The sequence below is a fragment of the Sparus aurata genome, chromosome 16 (genome assembly GCF_900880675.1).
Source record: "Sparus aurata chromosome 16, fSpaAur1.1, whole genome shotgun sequence".
Taxonomy (NCBI): Eukaryota; Metazoa; Chordata; class Actinopteri; order Spariformes; family Sparidae; genus Sparus; species Sparus aurata.
In genome coordinates this window covers 18,144,622-18,162,223 of record NC_044202.1, presented here as the reverse complement: position 1 = coordinate 18,162,223, position 17,602 = coordinate 18,144,622, and the positions used below count along the sequence as shown (strand labels likewise).

Genomic DNA, 17,602 nt, shown 5'->3' with positions numbered 1-17,602 from the left:
AAGTACTGGCCTCTGCGGTCCCTTGCAGTGGTTGAAAAGTTGATAGTTCCCTTTTTGTTTTTATTACATAGGTGTTGTAGTTATATATCATCAAGCTAAGTCACATGACAGGCTTTGGAACTGGTTCACCATACAGCGTTTCCCACAGAAAGTGGCAGTGGCTGTCCAGCTGGAGTGCCACAGAGCATGTGCGCGCGAATTTCCCACCGTCCGAGTTGGCTAACTTCCGGTTTAGCGCCGAACTAACTTGGGTGGGAATAAAATTGTAATTGAGTGAATCTTCTAGACTCTCCAAATTTTATCAAACTGAATTGCCCAAGTTCTGACCGTGAAACGAGTCATTTTGCGGGGTTTTGAGGCTTTTACAACCGTTGTCTTTCATGTTCTTTCAATGTTAGCTTTCGGGAAAAAGACCCCAGTGTATCACATGAAATTACACAGCTTGGCCACAACAAAAACTGGTTTCAAGGTCTGGCGCTCTTTGTGGGGGCTTGATCTCGACGATAAGGCCAGCTGTCTTCCTTGCAGAGGAAGAGCCAATTGGGTTAGATAATCCTCCTCCTCTTCTTCATTGGTTTTACCGGTGGACGAAAAACAACACCATCATCCACTGTATCCGGTATATAACATCATGCTATTCGCTGACGGGTGCCCTGTCCTAAGTGAGTGAGAATGGGACGCGCTGCTCCAAAAATAGAAAATCAATATGTGGCCAATGCTGATATTCTGGCGGACCGCCACAAATAAATTAATGTGTGGGAAACACTGCCATAAATGCATAGCGACTTGGGGCCCCACTGCATGGAACCGGTGCACTTCTTATTCTTCTGCCCCTGTCGCTCAGACAGTTTGTTTTTTGTCAGTTAGTACTGAGCATAAAAATCAAACCTTTGAATAATACCAGCTCAGGCGATGTATCACTCAGGCGTTTGTGGAGGCAGTTTGACCTGGATTAATCATCACGTTATAAATGTCATAATGACATTATAGAGTAATAAAAGCTTTATCTGAGCATTAAAGACCCACGAAACTCTGTCTGACTAGTATGCATAGCACGACGTCTGACCTAAGATCGTATGTTTCTGATCTACGCTGTGTGTCAATAAATGATTTTCCATGTTGTCTCAGAAACAGCAGCGGTGGACTGAAGCTCTAATCTTTAATTGAACTAATGAAGCCGCGGAACTGTGCCTCAATGTAAAAGGTCTTCCTCCTCATCGAGGTGCAGATACTGGCAGAGGGAATTAGCAGCGGGGGGAACTTTGATGACAGTCTGCTCTCTTCCTCTGTGTCCTCATTCACCCCCGGGAAGTTCTGCATTATTGATAAAAACTCACAGGGCTTTCCCCATTCCCAGGCGGTCTTTTCTCACACTTGCATTCCCTGGGAATGGCTGAGGCTAGAGGTAATGCTCTTTGATCTGGTGGGAGCACGGAGGAGGCTTCCACTCTGTCCTGCGTGTGAATCATGCAGCCGACACAGAGTATTTCTTATTTCTTTAGTAGAAAAAAAAGGGCATCTCTTTGTCCCTTAATCTACCCATCGCAGTGTTTTATCTGTAACATATTCGAACAGCTTGAATTAGTTTACTTTCCTCTCTTGTGGCACAGAAAGGGGAATATTAAAGGTAATGTACACTATGGAAAATAAGATGAATATCAAAACAAGTAGTCACAAACTCTATGTCAGATTGCGTTGAATAATGGATGAACAGTGCAATATCAATATTCCTATTCTGATCTTTTGATTTCTTTCCTTTTCTAGACTATAAATAAACAGTAGTTACTATGCATTTGCTGCCTGTAGAAGAAGCTAACAGTTTCACACATGCAATATGGTTATTTGAAATGTTTTTGCACCAGTATTCTAGTCCTGGTTGATGCAGCGGTGACATGTATACGCAAAGATTCAAAACGCTCTCCAGCTAGGACATATGAAGACCTCATTACCCACCCTAAAAGCTGTCCCTTATTGTAGCCATGCATGCAAAACGGCTTTATACAGTAGATGCCAACGTCAGTTCGATTCGTCCGATTACATGCAGTTGCCTCTTCAGCCAAACACTCCTTTTTCCACATTTGCAGTTGTGCTCCACAAGAACTGTCAACACACTTTAGTGTGTGAAATTGTTGAAGTTAGCCTTTAAGTGTCAGCTCATACCAGCAGGCCCCTTCGAGTCTAGCGGGAGGGACAAAATCAACATAACAGCACCTCTGCGTTTGTATAAGCTCAGCATTACTCTCATTCTCCGTCCGTTTGTATTTTCATGTATACTTGTTTGCCTCTATGAAAGACTCTTGTGTTATGTAACACTTTACCTAAACAAGCGGAGCAGCGGAGTGAAAACTTTTTATTTTTTTCCTCTTTCATACTTTTGGCTCTATGCACATGTGCTGGTAATTGTGTTCTAAAGTGGAGGCCTACTACTCCATCACTGTCATAGCCATAATCACAGTAAATGAGGCCCCCTCGGCTACGATTGCTGTGCGATACACTCCACATACCTAGTAGCTTAAGAGACGCAGGCTTAGCTTGATGGCTTACTTTTTGTCTTGCCTTAAGACCTAAGACTTTAAGAATCAGCCGAGATTACAATCAAAAAACTTTTTAGGAAAGCCCCCTGAGGTTATTTACAGAGCCGTACGAATATTGTAAGTCCCTCTGTAATAGACTATAGAAAGGATAACAAAGAGGCACCGAAGTGTGCTGGAATAGGAGTTTGTATTCAGATGCCGTTTTACATCCTCCCACCGCCGTGTTTCCTATGAAGCAAATGAATTCACCGCTGAGCTCTGCATATTAAGAGCCCATTTGTATGCCGCACTTCTCCGTTTGAATAATTTGATGTTTTGAGTTTTTACCCATTGTTTGCCCCCGCTACTTAACAAAGCAAGACATTCATTTTTTGGAATTAGTCAGCACATAATTGGCGCGTTACGCAGTAGTGTGGTCCGACCCAGCTGCGCTCGCTACAACAGCAACAACAGAAAAAGAAAAAGTGTGCAGCATCTCTACCTGTGTATTTGCAGAGCGTGCTCTTTCATGTTAACCAGCGTGATCCTTGTGTCAGTATGTTCTGCGCTGCTGGTAAAATCCAGTAAGTAGACAAATATACGCAAGATTTAGCATGATGATATGAGGAGGGATGCGGAGATTATGTGGGGCGATCCAGAGATAGAAGGGATTTCTTTTTCAACACTTCCTGTAATATGGCTTCCAACGGTGACTTCAGCCTTTAATGGAGATCCTTGTTTCTCCCTAAATATGCTGTGTTCAGCAAGCAGGAAGGTGACATTTTGCACTCACAGTGAGATAAATAGACCAGGGGAGACCTGTGTGGAGGACCGGTGCTATAATGCTGTTTTCCCACTCAGTAGAATTAATTTCCCTTGTCACAAGCTGAAAGGAAGCTTAATTCTATAAACAACACAAACACACAGATACACATCATATTACCGTAAATCCAGCTCATGGTAGAACACACGTGTCTGAGTGTATATTCCTCTGTTGCCACCGGGGCCAGCTGGCGTGTCGCCTCCGCGTTTTTTGTCTTTCAAATGGTGTCGGAAGGAAGCCGAGCGTACAGAAGCCACATGTGTACACAGTTCCGCCGCAGTAGGTCGATCTGATTTAACGCGAGCGCACTTTGTTTTAATTTTCTTCGGTAAACATCGACAGATGACCCCTGATCTGTCTTTGTGTCGCAGCCGCCAGATGCAGGGCTGAACATGTGGAAGCGGTATTTTCTGCAAGAGGGGCTGTGAAATGAGACAGTCACATGCTAATTACTCGAAGCTAATTGCTGCTCTGATAGGAATCTTTCACCGTATTGGAAGCAGGGAAGTGAGAGCAGTTACAAGGATGCAAAAATTGGTTCTGTTTTTTCATTGCATTATAATTCTAGCCTGCACTTCACGGTATTGCAGTGCTTTCGTAACGTGACAACAGTGCTGTTTTATGTTTTTTCAGTTTTCTGTTTTTTGAGTGTGTTATTTACTGTAGGTTCTGGTTCATGTAAAAGATCAGAGTGTGCGCCAACGGGAGCTCCTCTCTCCCACGGAAAACACGGCTCCTGAAGTACCCAGAACACCCCATCTGAGGTTCCGCCTTTAATTCTGTGACTTCTTGACATCACACTGCGTCACACATTTACATTATGTATGCCTATGTGCACGGTAGAAACGAAGCTTACCGGAAGTTGAAAACATGACAGAGCCGACCGGAGACATGGTGAGCAGTGCTGGCTCTGGCGTGTGTTTTTTCATTGTCCGGTACACGTATTTGTCACATCGGTGTTCATGGGGTCAATTTGACCCCAGGCTGTTTTACCTGTATGAAACACATCCGAAGTATACATATTGTACTTACATTTATTTTGTTTGTTTAGGATAACATTACGATCGCTATAATATTTAAAAGTTTGTCTCTGAAATATGTAGTTTTCCGTGCTTATTAACCCATTTAGTTCATTCTGTGGGCACTGTCCCTTCAGACAATATATATACCGAGCAAACCAGCAAAATACAGTATATAAATATGGGCAGCATGTGATGCACAGTCCAGCTCTGCCTGGAATATGCACTGAAAAGGAAGCTTACCATGTTGGGAACAGTTAGGAAAAACAAACCCAGTCTGTCCCACTAGAAATGACTCCAAGACCAGCAACATTTGTGTGAAATGCACGAAATACATCTGCAAGGAGCATGCAAATACTCTCTGCACATCATGTGCACAGTAGTGCAGATAAAAGGCTGGACTGTGGAAAAAAAGTATATGCTGTTTATTTTTGTGTCAAAGAATATTTACAAGTGTTTGAAATTGTGTATGTTTTTCCTGAGATCAAATTGACCCAGTACGTAATACATGCTACTGTCCTTGATAATGTAAATTGCTTTCATTCCAACGATATTAGATAACACAAAATACTACTTACAAATAATATACTTACTTTAAAACACACACAAAAAAAATATCCCTCGACCCACTTTTAGGTCAATTGGTAAGATATTTTGTTTATTTGCTAGTAATCATGTTATAGGTATTCTGGATGTATAAGAAGGTGTTTGGGTTTGTGTTTCATTTAAAATGCTATTTAGGTAGTTAATAAATACAAACATCAAAGTACCTGACATATAAACGTGAGTTACAACTTTGATTATGACATTTTTCTGGATGATTAAATTGCTGAGGTAAAATTGAAACCAATGATAAACCGTGTTAGTAAGGGTAAAGTTAGTTATCTCACCTGTCACTGTGAGATATTTATACATTGTAACCAGTAGTTGCCCTTTTTCGTTAAGCATTTGATGGTTTTGGTGATCACCTCACTAGAGAGGTTAACCACTGTAATGAAGAGAAAAAACTTCAGTTCATGGGCAGTGAGGTAGTGGCTTCACTGCACAGTTTGGCAGGACAGCGACATTCAGCTCTTTCAAGCTCTTTCTTGAATTTATGTTTTTGGAAAGTCCAAAAGAAAAAAAACACAATTCAAAGACTTGCTCCTCTACAGTCCTGTGTGCACTGCTTCAACGTCCATTCCTGACAGGCCCGCTGTACCAAAATAATGTTGATTAGCTGAAGTATGATTGGAAAATAACTGTGCATAGGAGGAGTTAGGCAAGCTGTCAGTTCATAAATTCTATGACTTGATTTATATGTGTGCCCATGATGACCCAGGCTATGGAAATCACTTGTCTAATTCATTCACTTCATTCCATCTGGGATGTTTGGTATCACGGACTTGAGACCAGTGTGCGGGAATGATTCAGACCTGTAATAGCGAGTCCCTGTGTGCATAATCTCCCTGATTTGCCCTTCATTGAGCGCGCAAGTCTTTTCCCCCATCTGAATGAGATAATTCACACTCATTAAAATCTACTACGCAGTGCTGCGCAGAAGCCCAGCTTGTGAACATAAAGCTTATTGAATTTCAGTGCAAGCGCCATTCTTCTTGCGCGGTGCCCTCTTTTCATTAAGTTCAGCTCTGGTTCCACAAACCCCGACGACATCTTGGGCGGTGCAATAATCGCCATTGCTCACTCTAATGCATCTCATTTCCCTTTTCTCTCGCTGCGTTGTGCCGTGGAAAATTATTCGTCCCTGTCACCTTTTCGCGGGGCCCGAATAACACCTACTGACAGAATTTTTGTCACCATTAGCAACGTCCTTTCCCAAGGTTTGTGTCAGATTAGGGAGAAGTAATTGGCGACGCTGCGTCATTTAAAACGAACATTTGGGCTTCCAGACTTGCAGATGGAGAAAGATGGCCTTCTGGGAGATTGGAGGAGAAGCACACGCGTTTGGCATGAATGTGTGTGAGCAGTATATATGTTTCAGTATGCTGTTTCACTGTATTGCACCTCAGATGCATTAAGATGCTGTTTTCACAGTTTGTGAAAATTTTGTAAACTGTTTTCTTTTTTTTTTCATTCGTATGTCAACATATGCTTCTATTTTCAGGTTAGAGCAATGGGACAGTCTGGCTCCTGGTGCAGCAAACCACTGCATACAAGCAGTTTTCATTAGTGTGATGCCAACTTAGTTTTTCATCTAAGGATACACCTTTTGCACAATTTGTATGTTGCCTTATTTCATTTTACGGTTCATTGTAAATTAAAAACAGGAGACGAAAGCCGAAATTAAAATTCAAAATTGGTATATTTTTAGTGTGGCTGGTGTGCATTCATTGGAGAGTCAACAACACACAGATGACTGGAAATGAGGGGGCATGAGAGATGTGGAGTGACGCACTTGAAATGGGGACTTGTGTGGGTTATGGACAGTGCTTTAAAGGATAAGTTCACCCAAAAATAAATATTCAGCAATTTTCTACTCACAATGCAGATGGAAAGTCAGGTACATTTTCTCCACAGCAAAACAGTGTTGCTGCATTCTTCTAAACAACTGAAGAAGATCGGGACAAATTTTTTTTTTCTTTTGTACTTTTTAAAACGAGTCTCCTTCCACTTCAGTCGTTTGGGAGAATGCTGCAATGCTGTTTTGCTGTGAAGCTCCAGAAATGTTTTGTTGACTATGAAACTTCCTCTTCTTCCCACTTCCCACCTCTCTATCTGTAAGAGGGTGGGTAAATGATAGGGGTGGGAATCTCTTGGCACCTCATGATTCGATTCAATTCGATTCCGATTCTGAGGTCAGCGATTCGATTCTAAACCGATTATCGATGCATCTTGATGCAACAATTTTTTTGTGTACATTTCCATGCATGATTTCAAATAATAATAATAATAATAATCAAATCTGAGTTTGCTACTCAGAGTTTGCTAATCACTTCCTACTTTTGTGATTATCATGAGCAATCAATGAGCATATCCCTGAGAGAAAAACAATATACTGTAGTCTATATAAAAATAAAAAAGCATTCAGTGCAGCTTGCATTTCAACACATTATGGACCTATGTAGAGTTCGGTTGAAGCAGTGCCACTGCCTGCTCGATCGTTCTCTGGCTGCCATCTGCAACAGGTAGCTGCTTCTCCCCCAACTCTAGGTGGTTTCGCGCAAGGTTGTTTCTCAAATTAGTTGTGTTGCCGAAGTATTTAAGTTGAGTTCCGGACACCTTACAAACTGTGTAGGTCTTGTCAATTCTCCCCTTGACTTCATGGAACTCAAAAGGATGCCATACAGTAGCTTTCAAAGAAGTCGGTGCCGGTCTTATAGGCTTGGTGCTAGCCATTGCAGCCATTTTTTATGTCTTTCAGAACCCTTTAAACTGACAGAGTTGCTGACATTCACAAAATAATGAACTAAATCAATTGCTGTTCTGCACACAGTCCACTTTTGTTCCAGAACCCAGATTACCAGACGTCTTTTTTCTAACCATTCTCCATGTTCAATTCTATTGCGGTCTCAAGCTACAGCTTAATGGACAACAGGGTCAAACTTATCGTCCTACTTCAGTTTGTGCATTTCTAGGTGGAAGAATTATTTTCTTTTCTCCATTGAACCATAATGTTGAGAAAGACCAAACATAGCTAATGCAGCGGTAGATCAGTGGTGGAATAATGAGGCCTTGCATGTATTGTTTCATTTCCTGTCATCTTTAAAACACATAGGATTAACCGGTGTGACCTCAGCGACTGTTCAATGAGAAACTTCTTTTCTGAATGTGCTGACCGTTTATCATATTTTTGATGATGCCACAGGGGAGGGGCCGGCACCAGCCCCTGATTTACACCTCTGATGTCTCCTGGCCGTAAACATTCACCCGCCACCATAGTGTTTTAAAGGACTAATGATTTAGATGAATCAGAGACAAACTGCTGAAGGTCTCCTTTCTGCTGGGCCACTGCCACAAAGCAGCCTGCTGAGTCAGGACTCTGAATAGGCAAACACATCATTTACAAAGCTCATCACAAACTGCACGAGAGGAAGCGGGCCTTGAGATGGAGGTCCAGCTCTGATCAGGCGGTCCGGAGAGAGCTGGACATTGTGCTGCATTGGTTTTTTTTTTATAGCACTTTGAGTGTTTGGTCAAACTACTCTCAAGAATCCCCTTAATATGTTTGTGCCGACATAGGAAAGGCGCTAAATGAGTGTGAGGTGCTTATCATTGTCACATAGAAGACGACACATAAAAGTCAAGATCGAATCAAATAGTTTTAAGGAACTCTTGAGAGACAGGGAACACAGGTAGAGAAATGCTAATGGGAATGATAATTGTAATAATGATTTATTAATGATTTTCTACATTTAATTGTGTAGTCTTTTTAAAAAACAAGTTACAAGGCAGTTAACATAGAATTAAAAAACACAATAAGCAACAGTTAATGAAATGTTACGCGCCCCCCCCCCCCCCCCCCCCCCCCCCCCCAAAAAAAAACAACTTTATTTATATAGCACGTTTAAAAACACCCAGGAGGACAATAGAAGACGACGACATTACAGAATAATAGAGAGAAATAAATTGAACAATAAAATCGATAAAGGACAGTAATAAAACAACATCACATAATAAGAATTAGAAAGAGAAAACAGCTAAGAAAGGAAACAATGTGTTAGTTTCCCCTGAGATCCTCTGGGAGCTCATTCCACAACTGATGCGCGGGAACATAAATAGCATGGTCACCTTTAGTTTTAAGGTTTCTCAGACGAATGTATCTACCGGAGGATCTCAGGGTACATTAAGGCTCGTACAGGGTTGGGACATCAGCCATGTAGCCTAGCTAACCTTACAAGCCTTATCGCAGCGAAATGTAACTTCCAGGAAAAAGATCAGTTCATTGTTGAGTCTCATCTCCAGGCCTGCGGACGAAACTTAACTATGAACTATAATTCTCCACAAAGATACATTTTGTTGCTTTGAAAGCGATCTTTAAATTTAAAAAAATCTATTCTTTGAGCCAATAACGTGTATTTAAGTTTATTGAGGTAACTGTTGTGTGCGGCTGGAGAAGAATGCAAAGCAGTAATCCAACCGCGGTGAAATGGATGCACGAATTGCGGTCTCTAAATTCCCGGGAGATGACGGTGACCTGATATTTGAAAATTGATGACCTGGTATTTGGAAATTTGCAGTGATTGAGGCAACTCCGCAATTGCAGCGATCCCTCTGAGTAAACTGTTATGGAGATGAGGAGAGACTAAAAGATGTGCGTGGCACGAAAGATATATGAAAACAGTTTGGTCAAAACCGCTCAGGCATTCATTTTTCCACCACGAGGCTTTACCATCTGTGTGTGTTTGCACGTGTGTTCCACCTGTTTGTAATGCGCTTGCAGTCGGAAGGGCTTTGGCTCGCGCATTTGTCTTAGTTGGGTCTGTTATTACCTTCGGGAAAATCCATCACACTGCTTAATTCAGCCGAGTAATCACCTGCTCACAGTCATTTCTTGTGCTTTCCTAAACTGCGAACAGAACTACTTGGCATATTCAGCACATTGTTTTTCTCGCGGCTTAACCAGGCGTCGTTCATCAAACCCTGCGACGACCCAGTCAGTGCACGAGGAGGCCCGGGATATGAATGAGGGCGAGACGTGAAAAAAAACATGGTGGGTTGTATGCTGCCCTTTGTGGTTCATCCTTCTCATAGCCAGAGGATGTTGTGAATATGACAGACCACTCCAGACACTGTTAGTCTAGCGCCAGGCTTCCCGTGTCTTTTAATACTGCTGTAAATGATTCAAACACTCTGAAGCTGCCTTTACTCCCCAGCGTGGTGAGACTAGCTAAGACATAGATCGATGCACCGCACTGTAATGTAGGGCTATTAGCGGGTGGCGAGGTTTATATTTGAGGATTCGGTGGAAATACTGCGGGTGATATCACCTTGAACAAGTGCAGCGGTGTTCTGCAATAGATACCCGGTTACATAACGCACAAAAACAGACACCATTTGCAGAAACCGCAAACAAAATGTAAGAGCAAATGAGATCAGAGAAGGCAGATAGACTGGGAGAGCTATTATCCCAGCTGCAAGCAGAGCCAGATATGCCAGGAATACAGACACAATATTGAATTAACTCTGGATCTGATTTGTCTGATGGACTTAGATATTTCCTCTTGGATACATTTAATGTCACAGTGGCTTAGCCGTTTTGACATTCTGCAGGCAACACACACTGCGCAACAGTATCTAGGTTTGAAATTGTGACAAACGAGTGTCCTGTTGCGGCAGGTAAACAGGTCGTAGTTAGGATGTAAAGGCGAGACAATGACACAAACAATCAGGCACTATCTTGGTGAACTACACTGAAATAGGCGAATCCAGGTGAAACCCTCTTGTGGCACTGATTTTACACTGGGAGCGCTACTCAGCCTGTAAAAACTGTTGTAAAGTGGCTCTGGAGGAGCTTTTGTCAGCAATTTGTCAGCATTGTAAAGTGAGGGTATAGAATTTGAAAGACATGCGTTAAGCAGGCAGGAAGGATCTGATGAAATGTTTTTTTTTTTCCTGAGCTGAATAGCAGAAAGTGTAAAATTCAGGCTTTTGGTATATATTTCTGCATCCGCTGCATCAATTTTGAGCATGATTTGTATTAGATGTGTCTCTCTCAAGTCTCTGAACATTATGGAAGGTCAATAGTACTGAAGCAAAGACTTTGATGCAGCATACATCCAGCTAAAAATGTCAACTCTATCAAACGTTTTAAAAAAAGTAAAAGTTAAAAAAAAAAAGTTCTCATCCCGAAGGGTTTATTCCTGGTTGACTTGGCGACAACTTTGCTTAATGAAAGCCAACCTGTGAAGTGGAACGATGAAAAGAGAGCAAATTAAAAAAAAACACTTTGAGACTGATTTCACAGAGCTAAAAATGCAAACTGTAACTGAAGATTACAGGTTTCTGGTGAATTCTTCAAAAGTAATTTAATTCCATACAGGAGTGGTGGGGCCCACCACCTGAAGTTCCCATGAAACTGCTAGTGGAGCACTATTTGCACCAACATCGTTACCTGTTTGTAAGAACAGACCGCTAGAGAGAGACTTGTCGTGGATATTGATTGGCATTTACAGTAGTCAATAGCGCTTAATGTGCGTTACTTCCCCCGCTAGTGATCATACACCAAGTTTGACTGCAGGGAATACTGTGCCGAGTTGGTTTTCCACTGGTCTTGAGGGCCTGAGTGGGCAAATATGACAGATACCCGCAAGGGTGTGTGCTAAATACCTACATTAGGTATTTAGCAGCAGTTACAGAATACTGTAGCAACGAAGGTAGGGTGTTTATGGAGTTTCCTGATGGACAGTTAACAGCTGTCCATCAGGAAACTCCATAAACACCCTGGTACTTTTACTGGCCTCCATCATTGTGGTGGCATCCTTCATTTTATACATACATAGAAGCCTCATATGGAGTTAGACGTTTTAGCCAGGACAGGAGACAAATGATCAAACATGAAGAATTAAAATCTGTATCATTTACAGAGAAAATTGAAGAGCTGCATTTGACTCGAGGTGTGAATTTTGTAAACCTGTAATTCTGTGCTCAGTGAACATGCTCCATTTCCTGCGACGCTGACATGTTTTTAAACTAAGCAAACGAGATCCTCTGCTTTTAAACGTAGCTCTCTGTCTCTCCATGCGCTTGAGACACACTTGACACCTAGCGGACCTCACTGGGTGTGGGAAGTGTATCGTTAAACAATGACAAACTGTTAAGAGCACATCAGTCCAGCACAACAAGACGGGTTAGTCATGTCTCCTTGCACGTCGTTTAGCCAAAGTCATTCGAGAGCAATGATAAGGCCGGCTGGTCATTGACGAGGATGAATAGTTAGCAGCGGCTGCAACCTCATTACAAGGACAAACTGCGTCCGGCAGGAGGCTGATATCTCTGGCACAGCCCCACTCCTCTGTTTCCAATTTGAATAGGGAAGGGAGTAATGCTTAATGCCTTTCCCTGCTTGGATATTGGCTTGTGTGGGACAGCGACCCGTGAAATGAATATTTTTGTGAGATGAGATTTGTTATACACAAAGAGGAAGGCACGCTTTTCCAGCCGACCGAGAAACCCCGCGACACAGGAGAGTAGAGCTATTGTGCGCTCAGGATGGCGAGAGCAAAGGGAATGATAATACCTGAAGAAAAAAGGTGGAGGAGGAAGAGATCAAAATGACGGACGGGAGGAATAAAAAGATGAAGAGAGGGAAGGAGAAGTAAAAGAGTAGAGAAATGGTTGGTTAGAGGGAGATAACAGGGATTAGGTTTACATAAAATTAGATTACTTTGAAAGTAAGCGTTTGGACTTTTAATCTGATTGAGCGTGTTAGACTGTACGCAGTTGCATCGAAGAGTTTTGTATAATCAATAACAACTCCCAGCTGCAGCATAATGCTCCTAGTGTTCATCGGCTCTTTTGAAGCTCCTCGCATGGTGTTACGTATGGCCTACAGTATATTTATGGCAGTGCAGTGGCTCAGTGGTCAGTACTGTTGCCTCACAGTGAGAAGGCATCAAGTCAGTTCTCTGGTCAGCGCCCTTATGAAGGCCCTGGCTGGGCGCACGTTTGCTGCCCACCGCTCCTGTTTGTGGGCCTAAATACAGAGAACCCGTTCCACTATGTTGCACATGCTCGTATGTGACAAGTAAATCTTCCTCTTCTTCTTCTTCTTCTTCTTCTTCTTCTTCTTCTTCTGGTGTGCTTCTGTTCAAGACCAAATCGACACAATTCAATTCACCGCAATATATTATATTTTGTACTTTTGAATTGATAAAAGTTTGATTGAAATTCATCAATTATTTCACATGACACTGAATCACAAGTACCGCAGCAGGTTATGTCCTCTGCCGACCCAGCAGTCATTCCACATGGCCGGTGAAATGCCGGATAACTCTTCTCTAAAACACTGCTGTTTACCTCTGTTCCTGGGTCAGTTACATCCTTATGAATAAGGTATTTTCCTTAAAGCTGTATGGGACCATGTCCCTGTTAATAAAACAGGGTATTTTTCAACCAGGAGAAGCTAGGGGCCGGTTGGAAGTACGATCACTGCTCGTGCTAGTGTTACCCGCCTCGTGTTGTGTTGCATATCTTATGATGCAGCTGCACATTTCGCACTCTTCTAATGCAATGCAAACAAGTCAGCACATGCTACTCCAACATTTCCTACAGTATGGGAAGATTGTGATGGCGCAAAGCAGGAGTACGATTGGCGGATCGTAGTGTGCAAGCAGAAGAGGGGAATACACATGATTTTGTCATGAACTAGGGTTGGATCAGTGTTTGTAACGGAGTCTCTGACTCTAGTTAAAGCAGGGACAACTTTTCAACTGTTCCCCCTCCGAGCGTTTCCCTTGTTGTGTCACTGATGCCGCCACAGTCGCAAAGATAGCAATAGGAACACGGCCTCTGCTAGAAGCCTCGCTGCTGTCCAAAGCAAAATACAAGCATGAGGATACCAGTTTTGATCTAGAAACACACTGATCTGTGCAGAAGGAATGCTGGTTTCGACCTGTCAGTAAATGCCTGTCCATTCGCTCTTGGCTTCTATCGTTCTCAGTTTAATGAGTTATCCTTTACACCTCTAATAGTGCAAACACTCAGTAAAGTTCAATTCTATTTTACTTCAGACTTTTCACATCTTGAAACGACAGACTGTTGGTGGAGAAGTTGTGTAGGAGTGGTCATCATCGCTTTCTGTTCTTTTCTGGGCACATCAAGCGAAAAGCGCTACAGTCTTTCCCTGGCCAGCCGAGGGGACGTCCTGCTGGCTGCCTGCACATGAATGGCATGGAGAAAAAGTCTTTTAAACAGCTTTCAGAGATTTGGACCTGATGGATCAAACTCTGAACATATCTCCTTGGGCCAGCGTATCGAATGACCTGTAATACTAACCGAGACCACGTCTTCAGTGTTGCGCTTAATGATGATAATATTGATAGTGAGACATTTATTTCTGTGGCGTTTTTAAAAAAAAATCCCAACCTTGTGTAAAGGATGATTAATGGGATACAAATGTAATATAGATAATGGGTCATAGTCGTGATGAAGCTGGATATCAAAATTAAACTGTTTTTTTTTAAAAAGGAGCTGACAAATGATTTAGAGCAAAAGATAAAAATAGTGCAGCGCAAATATTAATCCAACAGGTATCATCTGATCTGTAGCACAGCCTCATTATAAACCCAGACAGCCCATCCCCTCCTCTGTCTCATCCCCTGTTCTCTCTCTACGTGAACAAGGCAGGGAACAATATCAGTAATATGCATGTACCCACCTTTCCGGTGAAGCAGGGGAATGAATTTTTTCAATGGGCTCATAAATCCCCGCTCTACCTGGTCGAGCGCCGTCAGGATGGCGCGGTGGTTGGCTGGCCGGCTCTCTTGGCCGAGACTATAGATCTGGATTGACAGCTGCTCCATCCTGTCTGCCACTGTTAATCATTGAAGGATTTGGGCTGCCGGCAAAGCAGCTCTGCCAAGCGACCTTGAGTCCTGCTGGGGCCGAAGGACTCCAACTAAAAGCCTGCTCCCCTGTCGCAGAAAGCAAGAGGCACTTCAGCCAGGTGGCCCAAGTGCCCCATAAGAGAGATTGATAGGTCGCTAAATGTGCCACATGGTCAGTGTTTATTACTTTTTTTTTTCTATAACAAATGACATGCTTTGAACATCCACTTGTCTGCCTGCTTGTTACCACCATGTGGATAACTTGACCAGTTATGTAACTTCCGTGTACCATCGTTCACTGTGCTCTCCCCCTGTCACGAATCCATTTAAGGTCTTTTACCTAAAATTCTAAAAATATGGGTGGAAACAAACACTGTCTGCACCGTCACACATTATTGTTAAGTGATACAGCACCGGAAGGAGAGAATGAAACAATAAAATAACGAGCCGGTGTTAGCGGTAATGATGGCGTCATACTGGAGGAAAAAAATAAAAGACATCTCCATGTTGGGAAGAAGCTGTTCTTGATGCGATGTCAGTTTAATAGTTTATTCACTGCGACACTGTAGATAAGGACACAAAAGAGGCTGGAGAATGGTGGTGAATTTTACAGTAGCAGAGCGAGGACTGGGAGAATAAAATCTTTCGAGGACGGTTGGGATGGCACTGAGAGAGCGGGAGAGTCTGCTCGGTGCAATGTAAGAAAAAAAAAAGCCTCATGCTCTTGTTCCTCTCCCCCCGTCTCTCACCCATTCTCTCCATAACTCTCCATCTGTTCGGCCGACGCGCTCGACGAAGGAGCAGTCCGGAATCCAGACTCCGGCTCCGGATTTTTGCCCCAGCCGTGCTGTTGGAACCAGCAGTAGCAGCGAATGCCTGTTTTGCCTGCCTCTCTCCTCTCTCCCCTCTCCTCTCTCCTCTCCCTCTCTCGCTGCGCGCTACTCTGCTCTGCTGCAGTGGATGGTCCTCACGGTGCGCTCGCAAACTCGTCTCAGTGGAGGAGACCTGAGCATCTCACTGGCGTTTTCCCAGCCCTCCTTTTTTTTCCCCCCTTGTTTCTAGCCCTCATTCTTATTTGCGCCGACCTCCCCTTTGGCTGCTCTCGGAGGATAAATGTGAGGGAAAAGTCGTAGGATAGACGAGAGAGAAAAGGGGGAAGAGCTCAGGAAGTCTTTGATCCAACATCTCTTGCACATATGACTGTGTTATGTTCTGCTGTCTCCGGGTGACAGAGAAGCTTGTGCTCTTAGACACCTCCTGCTTTTAGACTCTGTGCCAGGTAAGTTCTTTCCTCCGGATCGATGCTTTTATTCTGTGTGCCTGACAGAGGAGCGCCTTCTTTTGCTCGTTTCTCCCCCGAGGAGGGGTTGACATGTCCCAATGAGGAGATGGTATTTTGGCAGAAGTTGTGTGCAAACAGGTTCAACGTAGAGTATGGCTGACATATGGCATGCAGCAGTGTGTGTCTGTGTGCAAATCTGTGTGCCTCCGTGCTTCATAATAGAGCATTTGGGCTCTCTGAGCTTCCATCATGTTTGCCAAAGAGCTCTGCAATAAATTCTCATCTACTGCAGCAACTTGAAATCCTCAGCCCTTTGTAAATATTGAGGCAGGATCAGCTGTGTTTACGCTTTTTGTACAGTACATGATTTGCATGTTGCACACACTGTCACACATAATCTGATCTATATCAGGTGTCGGGGAACGGTGGGAGCTGCCGTTGTTGCGCCTTTGAGTGTCTCCCGAGTATTTTGGTGTTTGAAAAAAAAAAGTGCAGCATTATTATTTTTCTCTTTTCTGAGGGGAACCCTGTAGGCGTACTGTACGTGGAGTGCAGTGCAGCACAGACGATAACAAGGAGATTCTATGACAGCATTGTCGAGGGAGCACACCACACGGGTGCGTGCGTGCGCGTGCGTGTGTGTGTGTGTGTGAGCGCGTACATGCGATTGCGTGGGCGGCTGCATGCGTTCAATGTAAACTCTCTGATGGAGGGGTTGAGCTCTGAGTGGGCAGTTTGTGCGTAGTTTTTTTTTTCTGTTTTGTGAATGAAGTGCGTTTAAACAGAAAGACTGCTCGTGTGTGTGTGTGTGTGTGTGTGTGTGCATGCATGTTTCCACAGTCGTGTGTGTGCGTGTGTTTCCCTGTCAACACTATCAACTGTCGCTCCGCTGTGGCTGTGAGCTCAGACGTCAGCAGGACACACTACCCTTTTGGGAAACACTCGTCTCCAGTGCAGCGCCGTCTCTTTGTCAGGTATTGGGTGGCGTTCGACTGTGGGTGGTGACTTGGTGACGATTTACAACCTGGGTTCCCAGGTCCTCGCCCCCCGTTGTAAATCAGCCTGCTCGATGGAGCACAGGGCCACTGCGGCCAGTTAGGAAGAGATGCTTTGGATGTTCATGTCCACTGCTGCACTGCAGACCTACTCTCTCACCAAAGCTGCAAACAGACAGAGTGTTACTCAGCCACAGACAGCGTAGGCTTGGTTCGAGAGGCTCTTCATCTATCAGCCTGTGGTATTTGAACAGATGCTTGTAATCCAGAGTTACTTTCAGCAGACTCTGTAGTGTTTTTGCAGGTGCAGTTGGCTCTATCTGACGGGGATTACAGCCTGTGCCTGGCATTGTTATTGCTGTGCTTGAACAACTGTGTCACCAGTGCCAGTGCGCTGAAGAATCACGGCTCTCTACACACCAATAATCAACCCCCTGGCGGTTCCTGTGGCTCGTCCGTCCCTCCCAAGTGGTGCTCCTTAATTAG

General features: G+C 43.6%; 1 protein-coding gene across 8 annotated transcripts in view; it reads left to right on the top strand.

The window, feature by feature from the left end:
- Positions 1-17,602, top strand: part of dlgap2a (discs, large (Drosophila) homolog-associated protein 2a) — a 191,942-nt gene that overhangs the window by 34,330 nt on the left and 140,010 nt on the right. For 4 of the 8 annotated variants that reach the window (XM_030443633.1, XM_030443631.1, XM_030443632.1 and 1 more), the window contains exon 1: positions 15,325-16,118. The exons of the other annotated variants lie outside the window; for them this stretch is intronic. The gene's annotated coding sequence lies outside the window, so the exon portion shown is untranslated. Of the gene's footprint in view, positions 1-15,324; positions 16,119-17,602 lie in introns of those variants that run through there. 8 annotated transcript variants of the gene reach the window in all.